This window comes from Neolamprologus brichardi, chromosome 7, assembly GCF_056152115.1.
Source record: "Neolamprologus brichardi isolate AB-2024 chromosome 7, ASM5615211v1, whole genome shotgun sequence".
Lineage (NCBI taxonomy): Eukaryota > Metazoa > Chordata > Actinopteri > Cichliformes > Cichlidae > Neolamprologus > Neolamprologus brichardi.
Window position 1 is genome coordinate 63922555 of NC_142110.1, and position 21755 is coordinate 63944309.

Here is a 21755-nt window from a genome sequence, read left to right on the forward strand (position 1 = left end):
AAGTCATTGACTCTAAATTAAGCTTCCCTCATCTCCACAACTACATCCCTACTACCAGGCACGTGGCCGGCACCAGTGGATGAAAGCATGAGCAGGACCGACTCACAGGATCCAACAGTACATGCACTCAACTACTTACAGGTAATGTTTTAATGTACTTGTATTTCTACGTCTACTAAATCATATTTTGCCATGCAAATGTTGTGCTTCGTACTATTTAGATGCCTGTAACTCTTTATTTTCTTTATTTAACTGTTAAGTAAAGATTCTAAATACTCATTTAACAACTATTCAGTGTTTAACTCTTGTATTACTTGCTGTGTAATTCCATCTGTATGAGGGCACAGGGTTGAAATCAGCTTTTCAGACTTCCTGTGGGCCTCATCGCTTTTCTGTTAGTCCTCCACTGGCCACGCCATGACACCCCCGACACTGTTATTTTTGTTGGAACGTGCTTTGGAGCTGCTCGGCTGAACAGACCATCTTAAATTACCCCAAACATCTTTTTTTGCACTACTTCCTCCACAACAAACTGTAATACGCAAATATCTCTAGCTTCAATCTCTACTCTTTAAATAAAAGTTTAAAAGTTTCAGAATTTTACTTTGCTTAATACCTCTTTGTATATCCTTCAACTCTGTAATTTCCTTAATATTAAAAAGTATTTTTTATTCTATACGTCTCAAACTATCCCAAAAACAGGCTTGCGTGTTATTTGAAGCCAAAGCCAAACCAGTTCCTGGATAACATCTCTGTCAAAGTATCACATCCCAATCGCTGGAAGCCTCTCAGCATCGCCGTTACAGTCATGGAATCTGCTTTCCTGGAGGAGCTGCGAGAGGGATCGCATTTCTTTCAACTACAGACGGGAGCCGACGTGCGCGCTTACGCACGCAGCACGCGGCATCCATAAGACCTGAAACAGAATCGCACGAAAATCTGTGTTTGTACAGGAGAGTGTGCGTCACGGCAAGGGATGTGCATGCAGCAGAACACCTGGTGGGGCCTTCACTTTGTGCCAGTCACATTCCCCACACTCTGCAAGAAAGACAGACCTTCCCTTTAAATCCTTGAGTGGCCCAAAGGGGGGCTCAGGTCTCTGCTACCGAACAGTTTGGCAGCACACAGCAGCGTCTCAATTACTATTCCTCCCCCGAAACACTCACACATGCTTACTTTAGACCCTTCGTGCCATTTTAATGGAGAAAGTTTTCTGAAGCTTTGTTGCCAGTTTTCCCATCTAATTGAAATAATACATGAATGCATTTAGCAGTTTGCCTAGCAAAACACTCATACTAGTTTCACATTTAAGCTCCCTTCCATATCACTTCTAAAGGAAACCTGAGACACGGCTCGGAGCAAATAAAAAAAAATATCGAGGGATGTGTTTGGAAACTGCGTCCTGAAAACGGCACGGAAGCCAACTGTCAGCCCACTGACCAGCTGGGTCAGGAGAAAAATATAGTAATGTGTGTGTTGAGATTCACAGAGCTGGAGGGTTATGGGAAAAGTCCTAACCTTGGAAGCTGTGCTACTACTGTATATAACCACATCTGGCAGGGTGCATTCTGGGAAGCATGATAGAGGAAGTGGTTTGCTTTGTATCGCCTTCCAAGCTCTCTTCTGTCTCACAGTATATCCATATCAGCCTGCATTTCAAGGCCTGTTTCAGCCGAGTCACAAACTAACGCAACAGATGAATGTCTGCAGCTTTTTTAATGCTTTTTCCTCCTACAGCAAGAGGAATAAAGTTTACGGTGCAAGGTCATACTGAAGTATCGTGTTCCTATTTTATGCAGCATGCACTTAAATGAATGCAATTTGGGCCTCCAAGTCTCACCTCCCTGTAAGTGGAACCTGTACCCAACAGGCCCTCCACACACCCGTCCAAGTCTATTGACACCAAGCATTCATACACTGTACATTTCTATTCCTGAGTACTTGAATGAGTGACCTTTTAATTAGGTTAGTCATTTTAGTTGTGTCGGGTATCAAACAGTGATGATGTGATATGAAATACAAGAACACTTCAGAAGCAACACAAGGCTAGATCACTTATGGATAGGGATGGGTATCGTTTAGGTTTTATCCGATACCGGTGCCAAACCGGTACTTTTGAAATGGTGCCGGTGCTTAAACGGTGCTCAAACCGGTGCTTAAAGAATGGAAAACACAAAATTGGCCCAAAAACCTCTCATGTTCAGCTGGGTTTTTTTTTTTTTTAAAGAAAACAATGTTAGCCTTTTCTGCAGCTATAGGGCAAATATGGTATCACTCTTGGCTGGAAGCAGTGCTTAAACAATGGAAAAAACACAAACTTTGTCCAAAAACCTCTCATGTTTAACTGTTTTCCACTTTTTCTTTGGTCATTTTAGCCTTTTTGGCTAGGGTGAAGGGAGTATCTGCCATCAAACAAGAAGACAGCCGCATGTAACTATGATGATGTTTGCTAGTTCACCTTACATACATTAATGTAATAACGTGGTTAGCCTACTCAACGTAAATTACACACGAACAACATTAAGCTACTCACGCAGAGAAGAACGGCTGCTGCTGCATCATCATCCTCATCATTTCTGCTACACTGGCAGGGCTAGGGGCCAGGACTCTCCTCTTCGGGTTTTTGGGGGATGTTGCTAACTCCGGGTCCGATAACAGGCACCACACCCGCAGTAGATGTGCACGGTGTGAGGTCTCGCAGCAAGCTATCAAATACGGCGCATTTCTCGGCTTTAAAAAAACCCCGCGATGCATCGCCAGGTGTTTCATCGGATTTGAGGTGTTACCTCCTTTGACAGTATCACAGTATCAGCTTAAAGCACTTGTTGCAGGCTGCTGAGTTTGCATCTTTTGCTGTGAAGTACAACCAGACTTTTGACCGCTTCGCCTTGGGCATTTTTAATCCGTAGCTCTGCTCTAAAAGAACGTACGTACCTGGACCCGCCTACTATCCTCGGAAACGTAAAATGATTGGCTAGAATCTAAAGTGTATCATTCCATACCAGTTGGTGGCGGTAATGCACCTTTCAGTTGTTTGCTAACCGCCAATACAAATGTAAGGAAGAAGAAAGTGTATCATAGCTCAGGAAAAAAAGCACCGAAATGTGCGCTGCTTTTCGGTCTGGTTACTACCGTTTATGTCAGATACCGGTACCCATCCCTACTTATGGATAGTTATTTATGCACCGTATGCATACATTGTGTGTTTGTGATGCCATCCTGATACATGCTAAAGGCATGTGTATGTGCACTTGTGCAAACTACAGAAAGGAAATGTGCGTTTAAAGAGTTTCTTTGAGACAAAAGAACCAGCTGCATCTAAAGGCTCTATGTCAGATTTTGATGTCAATGACAGTGGTATTCCTATCATAACTATCTAAGGAACACAGCACTGGCTGCGCATAGTGCCCCACCCAGCAGGCTCTGTTTACAGGCAGCAGCCAGTTAGAAGACAGGTGGCTTAAAGGGAGCTTAAAACAGCTCGTTTCAGACTCAGGGTGAACTGAGAGACTGCACCAATGACCAAAGTAAGAGAAAGATTATTTTTAAGTTAATTTAGCACAAACTAAGCATACATAGAAAGAAAATAAAAATCTAAAATGAATTTAAAATCCATTTTCTGCTTTTCAAACTGGTTTTGTAGGTCAGGGTTGACTCAGCGTGTGAGTGCGTGTGTGTTGGGGGAATCTGTTTAATGTAATGCTATCCCTCTTTGAGCCTCTGCTTAGCAGTTGGTATCGGAGAGACGTCACAGTTTATTTTTTTCCCACCATTTGGACAGAACCAAAATAATTTGAGCTGCACTTGTCAAAGTGGGTTAAATGTCTTGATGCATGCTCAATCATCCAGGTAAGGAAACCCCAAAGAGTTGATTCTGTTCATGTGAACGCTGTGTCTTAATGGCAAAGCGCAATCAAAGCTAAACAACAATTTGTTCCATTCACAAATAAAAAGACTATTTTGCATGATTACTTTTTTCCAGGCTTTACTATGTACTTAAGCTAAAAAACTATATGCTTTTACTATAACCATTGTTTCTTACAGTAATAGAAAAACACTAAATGCATCCTATAAACTTATCATTGTGGCACTGATTGTTCTGTGTGTTAATGAATGCACAAAGTCAATACCTGTGGAGACTATTTCAGGCATAAAATAAATATATATCCACAGGTTGTCCATTACATTAAATGGGCTGAGATGGCTCTGTAATGACATTTAAAGTGAGCACAGAGAAGGCCTGAGGGAATCTGTGTGGTTAAAAATCAAGGGCTTTCCTTCACTTAGTACTCATCTGAATCTTGTCTTTCAAGAAAAGCTGTTGCAGCATTATAAATCCTGGCAGCAAGCTAAATCAGCTGCTTTCAAAGTGACACACCCAGACAACACCCAGGGTTTGGGATTCCCAAATCCACATCTCCAGGAAGTCAAAGGAGGTCAGAAATCAGAGCAGGATTAGAGCTACGTCTGTTTACCTGATTGCAAACTGCACAAGATAACAAGTCCCTTAGTTACAAAGAACTGGAGCGTACAGGTGACAAGTAGAGCAGGAGAAATGTGTCCCTGGACTTCAAACAAAGCAACGCTTCATTCACAATGACAACACGTCATTACCCATTATAACTGCACTTGCTGACTCTCAGTTTTCCTTTGTATCCTTTGGAAAACGTGTGATCTGTAACACTTCTCACAGTTCATTTAAAACAATACAAAGTACACATTGCTCTTTCCCATGTGACTAATACCACGATCTATGGTACAGATGAGCATCTTCCATACGTCACATACTTTGAAGAACTGGCTACTTTCTGGATTTATAAGATGAAACGCTCCCAAAAGTTACAACACTGGTGGTCATTTGTAAATGTAATGCAAAGCTGTATACTACTTTATGTTTCATTGCACAGAATCCTACATTCATGTGGAGGAATAACTATAAAGAGCACTGACAGTAGATTAAAGCTTTTAACTTATAGAAATGATTTTTTTTGATTGATCAATGATCAACTTTCAGTTTGAAGGATTTGTGGACACTGTCACGTATTTTTTATAAATCTGAAATAGTCTTAGAGTTTGAGGACTTGCTCGGTCAAGCAGCTGGCACAGTCAATAACTGTATTATTATAAAAAGGGACTGAGCTTTTGCAGCCTAAATAGCCAAGTTTTAGGATACTGACCTCAGCTGCAAGTCATGCTCCTTATAATCATCCTCCAGTCTCTAAATTCAGAGAGCATGATTTTTCTAGTTAATATCAAATTATTGTAACAAAACAAATGTCGAGCAAAGGTGGAAAACTGTGGAAAGAAACGTTTGAGTCGAAATCGGTCACTTGGTGAGTCAGTGAGTTAGCTCAGCAACTGCAGCAGCTGCAGCAGCTCAAACTAGTCCTGCGAGTATAGTTACTAAATTAAAAAGCATCTAGATCAGTGGTTCTTAACCTGGGTTCAATCGAACCCTAGGGGTTCGGCGAGTCGGTCTCAGGGGTTCGGCAGAGCCTCCACCGTGACGTGCACGGCTCATTTTGTGCACCAATAAAAAACATATCTATGTCTTGAATCTGAAAAAAAAATCATATTTTATTTTTCACTAAAGAGGGGTTCAGTGAATGCGTATATAAAACTGGTGGGGTTCGGTGCCTCCAACAAGGTTAAGAACCACTGATCTAGATGCAAATATAAGATCCAGAGAAAGTAAAGCTACCCGTACTTGTGTTTAGAGCAGAACACATCTGATAGATGAATAAAGTTATCTACCATGAAAACTCACCGACTGTGGGTCAGGTATTCTGAATGTAACACTGTCTGCTTTCATTTGTTTTACATTATAAGTTTTGTGCTGCACGCTCAATCTGAGGGGATCATCTACTGAAATTTTGTTGGACACAGACTAAAGTAGGGCTGCACGATTTCGCATAAAATGAGAATCACGATTTTTTTTTTTTGCTTAGAATTGAGATCACGATTCTCTCACGATTTTCTTTTCCAGTATAAATATTTATTGCGCTTATTAACTGCACATCAACTTCGTAACAGTTGAGACTGAACATAAAAACGATAAATAAACATAAAAACAACAAATGTCTCACATTTGTCGTTGCTGCAAAATGTTGTACTGCTTGAAATTCCGTCTCCACCGTTGCTCGACACTGCGTGTATAGAGCAGGTAGTGCAACAATAGAAAAATAGTTGCGGGACGGCACTGCGTAGCGTTTGTCTAGGATGTTGATCATTTTCCTAAATCCCTCGTTTTGCACAGTGTTGATGGAGCCATATCTTTGGTCAGGTGATAAGTAATAGCCTCCGTAATTTATTTGTGCCTGCGGGAGTTCGACGGGTATAGGGAAGCGCTGTATAAGGTTCCCGTTATTGATGTTTGGGTGGTTGACCGGGACGGATTTTCTCCTGTCACTTTCTCGTCATCCCTGACGTGCTCCCCGTTGTTTTTTCCCTGCTAATTTTAGCATCACACGGCACAGCTTCTGTATCACGTGGTATAAGGCTCCGCCCTTGTCATTTGTTGAGCAGGAAGAGTGAGCGCTTGTTTTCATGCAGATTACGTCCCGGATATTTATTTTTTTTATTTTTTTTAAATCGTTGTCATTTGGAAATGAGATCGCACATAAGTATGAATTGAGATCGCGATTTTCTAACGATTAATCGTGCAGCCCTAGACTAAAGGACTAATTAACATCTGTACTTCTGGCGTTACCCATTATAGTTTAGTGGTGTAGCAGTAATGCTGGTGTATGCAACAGATTTTACCTGGGCAGGCAACCCAAGTGGCACATTTGGCAGCTAATCGATTGTGTGGTTTTGTTGTTGTACTCTAAAAAATAAAAATCTGTCAGAGAATGACACCATTTGTGGTCAGTTTACAAAGAGACAGTGCTTTTGCTTTTATTTTGAAAGTTTTATTGTCTAGCAGTCCTAAGTATAACTCAAGAGCAGAGCTTGTCTTATGTTAAGACTCGAACTAGAACCCAGAACCTGCATCAGGGGGAGAACCGATCCCGATTATCAAAACTATGGAGCAGAACATGACCGCTGTGGCCGGCTGCAGTCGGGGTTTGTTTTCAACATAAGAGTTTCACTGGAGAGGCAGCTAAATATATCGAGCCATTATTTATTCATCACAAAGTAATTTGCAAATAAAATATTTCCAGGAAGCTTTATTCCCTCCCACCCTTGGGAACAAAGAGTTTGTGTTTTTGTGGAATAGGATATTCACAGAAACCAAAAGTAGACGTTTACATTTTATGCTTTTTGAAACTGACCTCTGAATGACAACAAAAGATTAATTGGAAACTCACTGGTAGAATGACAAAGATGTATATTGAACCCAGTCTCCAACCCTGAATGACAGATGAGGTGTTCAAGCCTATTTTAATAATCTGCCACAAACAGTGTAAAAGCTTTTCAGTTGTAGGTCACAAGACTTTGTTTGAAAAAAATTAATTACTTGCCACGTAACAGAACTGTAGTTGTGTGAAGTTAATGGCCTGTCCAAGAGTGCTCTGAGAGAGCCGAGTCAACACGTTTCTACCCAGACAGACTGGATGCCAAAACAGAGCGAGAAAAGACATGGAAAAACACAAACTGGGAGTGTAGAGTTCAGAGAACTGAAATTTATGGAATTTGAATCCGATTGGAGTGCAGGACTTGGCCAGGAGACAGCAGCAGGGATTGGTTATGAAAACAGGAAATATGAACAGCTGGAACGTGTGGAGCTGCTGTCTTCTCAGAGACGCATCACACAAAAAGTGACTGCATCAGACACTACACTAGCACAAAATGATCACAAATGAGTGAAAATTAAATAATGAAAGGACAAACACCTCTTAAAATATTACAGTTCAAGAGACACACAAGCTAAAGCCATTAAAATGACCACACTAAACCGTGTCAATAAAACCTCCAGATGAAGATTTGATTTATTGCAGGCTTCCTGGATCCAACTGCAATAGGCTTACATTAGTATCATTTAGTATTAGTATTTCTAGCCATTCATATAGTAAGAACTCTGAGCTCAACCTTCTGACTACATAAGACTTTAAGGACAATTTCACAAGGAAAACAATTTCCCTTCTTCCGCCTATGAACCACTCACAGCCTTCTGTATTTCTAGTCCATTGTTAGCCTAAATCGCTGCTGTAAGATCAACAGATTGAATCCATCATGATAACAATTGCTCCAATGAAAATAGACCCCTCATCACATCAGTCCCCTGACCTAAGGACAAAAGAAATTATCATTTTCATTTCATTGCTGTCCACATTTATGTCCACATAAATTTATCAGCTGCCCTTTAAACTTGTTGCACTCTAATTTCTTAAAAATATAATTTTGCTTCAGCTGGAATTTCAACTCATTTCCTCCTTTTTCCAGATTCCTAACAAGAGTTGGCAGTTCGCCTTGTAATCGGAAGGTTGCCGGTTTGAGCCCCGGCTTGGACAGTCTTGGTCATTGTGTCCTTGGGCAAGACACTTCACCCGTTGCCTACTGGTGATGGCCAGAGGGGCCGATGGCGCGATATGGCAGCCTCGCCAAAAGCGCTATACAAATGCAATCCATTATTATTAATTATCATCATCATCCCTAATATAATAAGGAAAACAAAATGACAGTGAGTATAATTTACACATTCATCTGTGTAGCACCCAGTCCCTGACACCTACTTCCTAACTACCTGGTGCATCATGAAAAGACTGTAAATAAAAGCTGGACATAGCCACTGCAAAAATCACTCATTGTGTTTGGAATCTGCAGTTAGAAGTCTCAACATCAGCATTTTCACCTTTTTGGAGCCAGAAGGGTCCATATTTAGTTATCAGCTAACGCTAGCAAGATGCATCCATAAATTGTGTAGCTGCAACAGAGCAGTGCACCAGCTAGTAGAAGGTGAGCTACTGTAGCACATAGGACGCTAACATCAAAGGGTTACCATCTTTTGTTGAGTTCTTTTTATTACGTGGCCTCACATTATTGCCATTAGGACAAAAACAGACAAATTTGCACAAGAGACATGAGACAGCTAACAAGGAGACACAATAATGTGTGTGCGCAGTTCAGACTTGTCCCATAGTAAGAAGTTGTTTTAGATTTTCATTTTATTCTTTAATCTCACTCAGCAGATGCTTTCTGAAGAACTAAAGAAACATACAAAGTCATTGCTGCTCACGCTGCTAAATGCCTTTCACAGAGACAATATCTTATAGGCACATCAGTTAAGCCCACATCTGAAAACGACACACCCATACTTAACGTACAGATAAGGAGCTCAAAGGGGGGCCAAACTCTTCGTCAGCTACATATTTGGTATCCCCTGGGTGGCAGACGCAGTGAAGTGGGTCATTATGTAAAAGTACAGGATGCAGGCAAAAAGGTATTTGTGCATTTGTGCAAGTAGACCTGCAAGTGTAAAATGAGTTAAATTAAGCTAAAGTTTTATATTGTTAAGCTCCTTAACAAAGACACATGGAGATACTGGAGATTCTGCTGCAACTTGGATCATGTGATCTGCCATTGGGTAAGTCATACATGTAATTTCAAATGTACACCAAGCAACAACTCTGAGGCCTACAAAATTAAGCCAGAAGTGCCAAAAACATTCGATCCTAGAATGGCCACTTGAGGCTTTAAGTGCCCACCTCCAAAGCTGAAAAATAAAGCAAAAGCTATGATCCTTCTTCACTTTTTTAATTAGACAAAAGCCTAACACTACAACTATTATGCTAGTGTATGTACTTTATTAGACAACTCTTCCTGTTAACCATTTTATCATAGAAAATGGGGGAAAAAAAAAAAATCAATAAAGCAATTAAACAAAGGAATAAAGAACCAAGCAAATGTTATGATGATTTCCAAAGCAAAGCCGTTCCTTCCTTTAAAGGACCTTGAAAAGCTTATCCACGCATTTATTACATCCTGATTGGACTACTGTAACTCCCTCTACTCGGGCCTCCAACACTCCTCTCTTTGCCGGCTTCAGTTAATTCAAAATGCAGCTGCGCGTCTTTTAACTTGTACGAGAATCCATGAACACATAACTCCAATTTTAGCCAAATTACATTGGCTCCCTGTTAAATATCGTATAGATTTTAAAATTCTTTTGTTCACTTTTAATATTCTGAATAATTTAGCGCCCAGCTATCTTTCTGAACTACTCCACTCATAGAATCCCAACAGAGCACTTAGATCGTCCAATCACAGGCTCCTAGCACAACCTAGGACTCGAATGAAGTCGAGAGGTGACCGGGCCTTTGCATCCGTGGCACCCAGACTCTGGAATAACCTTCCTGTTCATATTCGTACTGCCGAGTCTATCCAGTCTTTTAAATCACATCTTAAAACTTATTTTTTTACTTTGGCTTTTGATTCTGTCTAGTTGGCTGGTCTAGCTTGTTGTGTTGTTACCTATTGTTTGTTGTCCTCTTTTATTGTTTGTTTTAACTGCCTTATGCTTTTACTGACTGAAGCACTGTGGTCAACACTGTTGTTTTAATATGTGCTATATAAAAAAAATTTGATTTGATTTTGATTTGATGATGTAACAGATTTACTGATATTGGTGCACACTAATTAAAGGGTTAAAAGGGTTCAATTTAAATCTGTGCTCTCAACAAGCACTGTCCTACTGCATGCAGAGCTATCAACACACACTTAAAAATTAGTAGCAGTCCATTTACCCTGTGCAACATTACGTTGTACTGAATCATCTCCCACTGTTTGAGTTTCTGGTACATCCATCTTTTATGTACAGTCTGTGTTTTATACCTGAAATTTCACAACCTTCCAAGGACAACCACAGGAAGAACAATGAGGTTGACACATATCCTAGCACACAGTCGACAGCTCTCAAGTTCCAACTGTGATCTTGAGCATGTGCGTTCTGTCAGTCAGACCAATAACTGTACAGGATAACACCTGACCCCTCACTGCCATGTTTGCATTCCTCACCTACATGAAGCCCACAGACGTCAGGGGATACATGATTACACAATCCTGTGTTGCAGCGAGTTTGATTGACAATGAGCAAATTAACAAGAATGTATTCTAAAAGAATATCAAAACAATTATTGAGCTTGTTCCAATACAATAGTTTTCTTACCAGATTTACTAAAAGAGAGACTCACCAGTAAGAAAAGTGTGTTACATTTTCAGGTTTATAACGGCACATCTGAAGCTACTGCTTCCTGTTGCATCTCAGAACTTCTTACATTCCCCAGTGTCCTCCTTAAGTATTGTATTTTAATACTGTCCAGGCCACATGAGTCAGAGATACTAAGAACTGTGTTTCTGGAGATATCATACACACGCTTATCACAGCTTAAGAATTTCACTTCTATAAGTTACCACAATGAAACCAATACTGAGCATAAAGCAGAGGGGCCACATGAGGAACTGGGAGTACTGTGGAGTGCCATACAAAGAAGCTGAACTCAGTTCTGCTCAATAATAATTGCATCTCTACACATTTATTCATGCATTTTTGGCCCGTTTGACAAATTTTGTTGCCCTTCCAGCTCCAAGGATACAGCTGAACTTTTACAGCATAACTTCCGTGACGGTAAAGTTCAGTCATATAGCATTTCAAGTTTCACAGAAACTGCTGCTGACTGAAACAAATACAGAGTTACAAACTGAAAGCAGGATAACAAAGTGCCACAAAAAAAGAAAATCATATAGGAGTCCAGCAGACTGTTAGGCTCAGAGGATTGTGAAGTTTTAGGAAGTCTCAGTGAATTTAAACAAAAAACCAAAAAAAACCCAGATATACGACCAAAAGCATTCAGGAAAAAAACATGAATACAATCAGACCCATCACTGTTCCCTCTTCTCCTTACAGATGAAAAAAGGAACTACGTAAGGAAGAAAAAGGAAGTAAGATTTGCATCCAGTCTGGCTCGTCACATGTAAATAAGGCAGCTGAAAGCTCCAAATATCCACAATTCAAATGCATGCAAATCCCTCCAGATTCACATGTACAGAAAAAGCAAAGTCACAAACCAAAATCAGATAACACCTGCTCTCAAACTCAGGCCGATGGGTTAGTTCCATCGTCGCACTTTGCAAACTACTAACAGACCAAAACACAGAAAATGTTTTTGCAAAAAACTGCAAAGATTTAGACTTTAAGTCAGGAGCGAAAAATCTCTGAAAATGCAAATAACTATTTTCTAATCTCTTTAAAAAGATGCACAGAGATATTTTAAAGGAAATCTTTTTCAAGCCACCTAAAATCTTACAAAGGTAGACTGCGTCTGCATGTGAATGAAGCACTGAGATAATACCCAGCAGCAGTAACCAACTACTACATAATCCACATGATTTACTTGTTTACTTTTACTTCAGTGTTTCAGTACAAAAGAGCCGATTCTTTAGAGCTGATTAAAACTCAAAAGCTGTTATTCAGTGTTAACATGTTACATTTTGTACATACCATGAAGTGATGGTCCGAGAACTCTGAATGAGTTCTGCTCTTCAGACTTAACAGGGATATATATCAGGACCAAGATAACAAAGTCTGTATTCAACCGCCAGTCAATTTTCAGAGTTTAATTTGAAGAGCTGAAATTTCCTTTTAGGGATTTACTATACCGCAATGGGTTTGTTTCTGTACATACAATCTACTAATAAGGGCATCGTGTTGTTAGTCTTCTTTGGTACAAAGGTTGCACAGAACAACAGGGGAGTGTTCGAACACTCAGTAAACAGCAATAAAACTAATCTGACTGTAAAAGGAAAGTCTTAGCGACCTAAATTGCCTAAATTGGGATTGCTGAGACCAGAAGCATCGCAACATGTTCTGCTACATCAGGTGCTTTATTGACAAGGAACAACACAAAGGTGGCCGAAGGTAGTAGCAGGAAACGGCCCTTTGTTATGGAGTGTTTTCCAGTCTTATGGGACGACTGAAAGCCATGCAAACAATTCAGCTTCAGCTAATCTGACTTTTATTTACCTTCTTCTTCCTCCTATCTTCTAAAAGAATGACTGTAAACGAGATCAGCAGCAATTATTCCTCGGTGTGGAATCTTACACAGATACTTGATCAATTTACATGATGGAACATGTCAGAAATATGCCCAGCAGCAGAAGCGCCAACAATAGCAGGGAGTTTACAGAGTGTAAACTGTAGTATTTATACAGCACTTGTCTCAAAAGGGGAAACCCTGTGATGTGATGAGCTAAGCTAAGTGAGTTCAGCTGGTAAACCTGCATTCATGTGGATGTTGATGATTGCACAAGCTTTGTGTCAGACCAGGTGGCAGTGTAATTCAGCGTGCATCACAACAGCAAAACTTGCTCAAGAACTGCGTGAAAACCAAAAAGATCTCAATCTGATCAACACTGAGATGTGCTGGAAAAACAACTCTATGCAAGTCCCACCTCGCAACTGAAGCTGCGCTCAACACTCAACTGCTATCTGAAGAAGACACGACACATCTAATGAATGTTTTCACCGACTGCAGCAGATTGTGCTCTTTGATAGTCAGAGCACTAACGACTGATATAGTCCACTACACAAGCACAGAAGGTCTGAAGTGTGAAGCTTACATGGAAGTGCCTCCAAACCTGCATTCTTTTTAATGGCCAGCAGGGGGCGACTCCAAAAAAGACTTCGTCAGAAGAAGTCTGAGAAACGGCCGTTTGTCTAGCTCGCTTAGTTAATACTTTCCTGATAAGTTTAAGGGCTAAATCAACGGTTTTAAGTAATTAAAGAATCATGAATGCATGCCATTTTGTAAATTGTGGACACAGAAAGGAAGATTAACCAGCTAACAATGTGTCAGACATATTAGCCAATGTGGGCTGTACTTTGTTTCTCAGGAACCGCCTCAGGCTTGTGCAGTCTTGTTCAAAACACCAAAAACCAACAGCTTAAATCAAGTGGGTGGCTTCAAGTTGGCCATGTCCATCACAACACAACACAAGACAACACAACACTGGAAATTCTGCCGGTGGACAATCCCACAAATAAAGAGCAAATACGTAATGTCACAACATGAATTTACCATGTTGTGAAAAGGTTTCAAAATAAGGAGTTTCTTTGCATTGGTCGGGGGAGCATCAAGTAAAGAATTACATAAAGTAATCGCACATGGAGAATTAAAAATCCCTTTCCCAACACAAGCCTGCTTCAAGTAAAACTTTAGCTGCTAAAAAATAAACAGAAGCGCCTTCAAGTAAATTAGTACACACAAGTCAGTCAAAAGTTTGTGTCAAAAGTTGGGAACCAAAGAACACATTTATATATTTACCATAATATTACTTTTGTTATTTGTACACCAAATAGTATATTTGTGGAATTTCCTGCCTTCTTATTGGGGTTGGGACCATCAGTTGTGTTGTGGAGAAGTCAGGTTGGTACACAGCCAACAGCCCTATTTGACAACTGTTAGAATTTATTGGCGAGAACCAATCAGCTAAGTAAAGAGAAATGACAGTCCATCATTACTTTAACAACTGAAGGTCAGTCAGTCAGAAAATTACTAAAACTCTAACCTTGTCCCCAAGTGCAGTTGCAAAAACCATCAAGCACTAGGACGAAACTGGCTCACATGAGGACCGATCCAAGAAAGGAAGACCCAGAGTCCCCTCTGCTGCTGAGGATAAATTCAGAGTCACCAGCCTCAGAAATCACAAGCTAACAGCACCTCAGATTAGAGCCCAGATAAATGGCACACAGAGCTCCAGTAGCAGACACATCTCTACATCAACTGTTCAGAGGAGACTTTATGGTCAAATAGCTGCTAAGAAACCAAGACTAAGGAAAAGCACCAAGCAGATGAGATTTATTTGGGCCAAGAAACACAAGGAATCGACATTAGACCAATGGAAACCTGTGCTTTGGTCTGATGAGTCCAAATTTGAGATCTTTGGTTCCACCTGCTGTGTCTTTGTGTGACACAGAAAAGGTGACCGGATGGTCTCTACATGCATCGTTCCCATCGTGAAGCTTGGAGGTGTGATGGCGTAGAGGTGCGTTGGGGATTTATTCAAAATTGAAGGCTACCACAGCATCCTGCAGTGACATGCAAACCATCCCATCTGGTTTGCGTTTAGTTGGACCATCATTTAACTTTGAGCAGGACAATGACCCCAAACACACCTCCAGGCAGTGTGCGGGCTATTTGACCAAGAAGGAGACTGATGAGGTGCTGAACCAGATAGCCTGGCCTTCACAGTCACCTGACCCAAACCCAGATTATTTGGGATGAGATGGACCACAGAGTGAAGGCGAAAGGGCCAACAAGTGCTCAACATCTCTGGAAACTCCTTCAAGATTGTCGGAAAACCATTTCAGGTTTTTTAGGACCTCGTGAAGCTCATCAAGAGAATGCCAAGAGTGTGCAAAGCAGTAATCAAAGCAAATGGTGGCAATTTCCAAGAATATAAAGCATGTTTTGAGTTATTTCACAGGTTTTTGTTTACTGCATAATTCCATGTGCGTTCATTCATAGTTTTGGTAAATGGTAAATGGACTGATTCTTATATAGCGCTTTTCTACTCTATCGGAGTACTCAAAGCGCTCTATACAACATGCCACATTCACCCAATCACACTCATTCTCACAAGCACTTTATCTATACTTTAGTGCTATCTAACTACATTCACACACATTCACACTCCGATGGACGCATCGGAGAGCAACTTGGGGTTAGTATCTTGTCCAAGGATACTTGACATGCAAACTGGAGGAGCCAAGGATCGAACCACCAACCTTCCGATCAGTAGGTGACCTGCTCTACCTCCTGAGCTGCAGCCACCCCTTCAGTCAGTTTTGATGCCTTCAGTGAGAATCTACAGTGTAAGTAGTTGTGAAAATAAATAAATACACCATGAAATGAGAAGGTGTGTCCAAACTTCGGACTGGTAGTGTACATGTTTAGCCTGATCAAAATGTGCAAACACAGAGATTCTGTTCAGTTTACTTCTTACAAACATTTAGCAAAATGTCTCTTCCCGTGTTTGTTCATCTTCTCCTGGGCAACACCAACAGCACTGACTCTCAGTTGTAAAGATGTTTGTCAGAAGTCTTAAGAAGAGATGACTTGCTTTGATTGTTCTTAAGAATTAAGACTGGAAGCGCTACACACAGTGCACGACTTTATTTCCCAACTGTTAACACAGACTGGGCTTGATCAGTCGTCACATCCAAATCGCATTCACAATCGGCCCGACAGTCGTTAAATGTGCGCCCAGCTTTAGAGGACTTAAAGGATCTACTGCTAATGTCTCGGTGCCTGATACCACAGGAGACCATCAGAGAGCTTGCTGAAAGCTGTTATTGCACGAAGGGGACCTACGCAACTTTAAGGAGGCGGTAATATTAAAAGAGTGCTGTACATCACAAATGAATGAAAAATGTCATAAACTGAAACGTTGCCCATCCATGCCACTTATCCTTCCAACTATTATTGTACAATTAGCTCACAAGTAGAGCATCACAGATGAGTTACATCTCAGTGGTGAGTCGAGCGTGATTCAGTCCCAAAGGCTACTGCAAATTGGCTTCAATGCCATATGTTTGTTTGCACTGAGCAAGGCTTTAATTGGTTCGTGTGAGCCCTGAAATCAAACCCTTAATCCTCACGGGATTAACACCGCACACTGTTGAGGTTTAAGGCTTGATTATGTCCACAACTTGCAGGCAGTTGTGACATTAAATGCCAGACAGTATGTCCACACTGAAAAGGAAGTGAATGACAAGCTTTCAGTAAATTATTTGCAAGGGTCCAACATCAAAGCATCTGTAGACATGATAACGCTGCAGTAAATACTAACTTCTACAGATTTTAAATGGGCCTACAGTAAATTTAAGACCATAGCTTATGGAAGGATTTAGACCCATATGTCCTGCAGAGGTATAAGATTTTGCAGGCTAAGAATTAGACCTGTGGACTGCTGCTGTACAGTAGCCCTGCCAAACTTAGCTCTGTGCTATAAGGCAACTCAAACCTCAAGAATCACACAGCTCTGAACTTTGACTGGAAATAAGATAAGATGCTTTGGAGCTACAAAAAAATAAATAAATAAAGGCATGAAGGTGAAAAAATTGAAGGAGTTACCACCAATATCAGTCCAAACCTACAAGCTGCAGGCTATATTCTTTAGTAATCTTAAATATCATGCGCTTAACCAATTTAAGTTCTCAGCATAACCTTAGAAAAACCCTCTGACACACTCGAACTAAACTTGGCCTCTCATTTGATAGCAGCACCTCTGCTCAGCCAGTGACAGTGACGCCCGGCTCCCTGGTGTATTTTTGTCTCGCTGCCCCATGTAGCTGATATGTGCAGTGGCACCTTATAAGTCAAATGTTCATTCCAGGAAGTGAACGCTTGTGCAACAGCTTCTTTCCTTTCCCCACTGGCATCAGGGGGAAAAAGGAAACACCAGTTTAAAAAGGGCTGAGATTAACATCTGAAGGGTTGGCATCAGGATGTGAAGATGAAAGTCTGTGGAAAAAACTTCCACAGACCGTTACTGTCACATTTAGGTCAGTTAGGATTTACTGAAAGAAAAGGAATCTCTGCCAAGGCCATAAGAAGGGAATCTAAACAACAAATGACAAACTTCAGTGCCACCAATTAAAGGACAAAAGGTTAAAGGTTTTATTTTTTTAAATCTCCCAGTAGGCCAAGGGCAAAACCAGCATTCATGTATAATACTGCTTCACACTATGAAGCCTAATACAGTGGAATTGGACTCCCAGTGTAGGACAAGAGACTCTAAAGAGACAGCTGACAACCATAACAGCAACCTGTCCAGCAAACCAACCAGAGGGGCAACACGAGACGGAAAGGGTGGGGGAAAAGAAGCAAGTGGATTGTCCACTAATAATTTAAAAAGGATAAAATGTTAAACCTGGAAACCCTGTAGAAGCAAAGTAAGGTCTATGGGTGGAGAAGGTTCACAAAGATGTTCAGTTTCACATCAGAGGTAATAACCAGCAAAGAAATGAGACGCATCAACTTTTTTTAGTGTAACAAAATGGTAAATGGGTAATGGACTCATACAGCGTCATTTAATCCTATATTTGTCACATGCAAAGTTACATTCCGACCATATGTACATAGCACAAGCATGACATTGGGAAGACAGGTCGGAGAGAGGTAGAACGGTAAGAAAAACAATGAAAATGCACAACATCAGGGACAAGAGGGAAAAAAAAGTACTCTACTCAACATAAAAATTCAAAACACTTTATATAACTTTCCTCATTCACACACTTACACAAGCACTTTTTTCCCCATGCTTTTTCTACGCAAGTGCTTTCTATCCAACTTTCACAGCACAACTTGGGGTTAGTATCTCGCCCAAAGGTATTTGGCATGCAGCCTGGAGCAGCCAGAGATCAAACCACCAACCTTGCAGTTAGCATATGACCTGCTCTACAGCCACCACGGTGCACTGTAGCTCAGGAGCGTGCTCGTTGGAGCAAAAGGATACACAGAGCATGTATGAGTAACATTAAACGCTCATTTAGTTTGTTGGTAACAGATTTGAGTCAGCTGCTGTGGGCAGTACAGAGTGTGAAAATACTGAATTTAAAATTTGGTTTCCTTCTTCAGCAGACAAAAACACCAACAACAACAAAAAACCTGGAAGATTGAGAACAAAGCAAAATGTGAGATTCAGAACAAATACCAAATAATAATTTGCCTCGTCTATACACTAGAGCTGCCACGATTAGTCGACTAGTCACGATTACGTCGACTATTAAATTGTCACGACTGATTTAATAGTCGACGCTTCGTTTGAAGCTTTGTAAGATCACAAAAGACGCAGGAATAAGTAGTAGGATTTAAGAGTGTAATACCGAACTGAAACAGAAGATGGCAGCACTGCATGTACAAGGATGCCAGCTGCCGTTAAACCCCGAAGAAGAAGAAGCTGTGTCCCAGAATTCATAGCGCAGCCCAGCTCAGTTTCCAACAATGGCGGCAGCTAGTTAGTTTTAATATTACTCTTATTATTCTTTCTGGGTCACAAAATAAACGTTTAACATATTTTCAGGCGAGAATGTAGCTGTGTAAACCTCAAATATCTGCTCAGTTTATCAAGACACCACATATACCCACTAGCTCGATAGCTAGCCGGGGTCAAGGCTCACTAGAACCGCTGAGAACACCGGACTCCTGGCAAATCGTTTTCAAACCCACTGCCGTCTTTCGCTACTCAGGTTAAATATATATAAGTCACTTAGATAACTTCAAAATGTTCTTGTTTGGCTTTTTTAGTATTTTATTTGTTCCTGAGTAAATCGGTTTGGCTGAGAGAAGTTATAGTTTTTACACAGCTGAATAAACCTCAAGAAGACAACTGATTATCAGAAGTGTGAGATCCTCGAGAATTTACTCCGGTGTCCTGTTATATTTTAGATAGCAAGGAGTTTATTAAACTTCACCGAAACAATCTGCAAATTTCATTAAAATTCAATAAACTATAATCTTGTCTTTATTTTTAGTTAGCACATACCTTAAACACTTAAAGCTGTAAGCTAATGATAGTTATATAAGAGCAGATGCATGTTGGTGCAATAAGCTGTATGTTTTATGTCCAATGGATGCATGATCTGATTAGTCGACTAATCTCAAAAATAATCGTTTGTGGCAGCCCTACTATACACAGGTTTGTTTGTTTTGCTTTTTAAAATTTACCCACCACTTGTGACATCCCAGCCAACGATATTGGTAAATGCTATCTTATCTGCCGCCAATCCAACAACATGAAAGCACTTCGAGTGCTCAACAGAGTACAAAGACACTATATTAAGTATCAGTCTACCTCACCATCAGCTAATTTATCAGTGCATTTTTCACTTAATGTTGCCACTGAGATGTCTCTACAACTTGGTGTGGTTGTAGACGGGTCCGTGGTTCCTACTGATGTGACAATCTCAAATCCTGCTCTGGAGTTTGTTTCATTTCACCTGAAATCAACTCTTTTCTGAAGTTCTGCACAGGAGCACAGCCAACAACAAATATTTTCCTCCCTGCAATTACTCGTGTTCAGAACAATCATTTAGGACTTATCTAATTCCTGCATCTCTGACTTTTTAGGCCTCCATGGTGACCAAGCTGCTTCTGACCAACACTCACATTAAAAGCTGTATGCTACTTGCAATAGGTGCTACTAACAGCGTACGAAAAGTTGGCTCCCAGCTTTCCTTTTCTCCTCAAGTCCAACAACTGAGAACAGTCTCTTCACACCATGGCGTGGTTATGTAAAAATGGAGCGTAAATCTTTATTGTAATGATACTAATCCACTTTTCTTTTTTTTTTTTTAAAGAAGAATAAACTGAGTGTAATTCTGTCCAACTACTGAAACATTAATCCACAACAACTGGGTGGTTCTCAAACGAAATTAGCCATCGGTGCCCGATTGAATTTCACATCTCAGAGGACAGAAGGAAAAACACCTCACTACAAAAGTTTTAATGCTCCTACACTTGTTGGAAACTTAAGCAAATTAGTAAACCTCTTTCCTGTATGTCTGATGGGAGAAGTTTGCATATGTTAGTCTCCACTATAGAAACTTCTCTGCTTTCAACAATATAAAGCCTTGCAAAGGCTCTTGCTCAAACTCAGTTGTAAAACCTCAAATGTAATGTCTTTCTGGCTATAAATAATTGCAACAACAGAGAGTAAAAAAGATAAAGATAATAAACGTCATAAATACGGCATTTAATTGATGTATGGAAATTGTGTTGATTCATATAAATGCATTCAAATGTTAAAGAGCAGTTCTATAACAGGCCACGCACGTTATTCACCGGTCTCACGTAATATTTATTTTCGCGACAGATTTCAAAATAAAAGTTTAACTTCTTCCTTTTTTCAGATTCTCGGTGATTTGAGCTTGTTATTGGCATGCCACCTGTTGCGCGCTTGCAACGTGTTAAGTTGCAGCAAATGCTAAATAATTTACCAACAGCAGCAACAGCAAAGCCTCATAAATGAGGGGGCTCAAGATCCGACTTGTCAGCAAAGTCACCAAAATATAAACCCGTGTTAACCTGCCATCCCCGTATGTGTCTGTGGGTGTGTGTGGTAATAGTGTGGGACTGTTGCTAAACAAATAAATTACCTGCAGTTTCTTACCAGCACCTTTAAGGTATTAAACACAGTAAGGAAGACTGTGTGGGGTGAAAGTTAAACATACGAGGCGTTTAAAACCAGCATTCGTGATTAGCGTTCAGTGGTGCGTTCGCTGTCAGATACTCACACCGGAGACTCCATGAAGCCCAGCGGCCGGTGAAATGTCAGAGGTCCCGCCGCAGTCCTCCACGGCTAACAACGCTCAGCTTTCGGCCGTGGAGACGCGGCTTTATGTACTCCGTGGGCGGTTAACAGTGCAGCGCGTCCGTGTCTGCAACCTGCTCCTCACAGCACAGTCACCGTATCAGCACCGATCCCCGCGACGAGCGTCTAGTTAAGAGCGAGACTACAGCGCGAGGTTAGCACTTCCGGTTACTGCCCCCCCTCCCCATACACACACACAAACACACTAAAACCTCGACTAGGCAACTTGGAAAGAGATTCATTACACAGAAGTGTGAAGTTCAATGTTACACTCCGAATTTAAAACGTTTAAAAATAAACATTCAATACCTTCAACAACTTGTGACGATGTGAGCTCCACTTTATTATAACATAATATGAAAATACTGCAGGGTCCTCCTAATGAAAAAAATACTTTTGTGTTTTTATGCAAATGTACTGTTTATAAGATTGGGGAAACCTGC

At 40.7% G+C, this 21755-nt stretch overlaps 1 protein-coding gene across 1 annotated transcript in view; it reads right to left on the bottom strand.

Moving 5' to 3' along the window:
• Nucleotides 1–21447, bottom strand: part of mical2b (microtubule associated monooxygenase, calponin and LIM domain containing 2b) — a 74775-nt gene extending 53328 nt beyond the window's left edge. Inside the window, exon 1 of the mRNA XM_087844101.1 lies at nt 21236–21447. The gene's annotated coding sequence lies outside the window, so the exon portion shown is untranslated. The remainder of the gene's footprint in view (nt 1–21235) is intronic.
• Between the last annotated feature and the right edge of the window lie 308 nt (nt 21448–21755).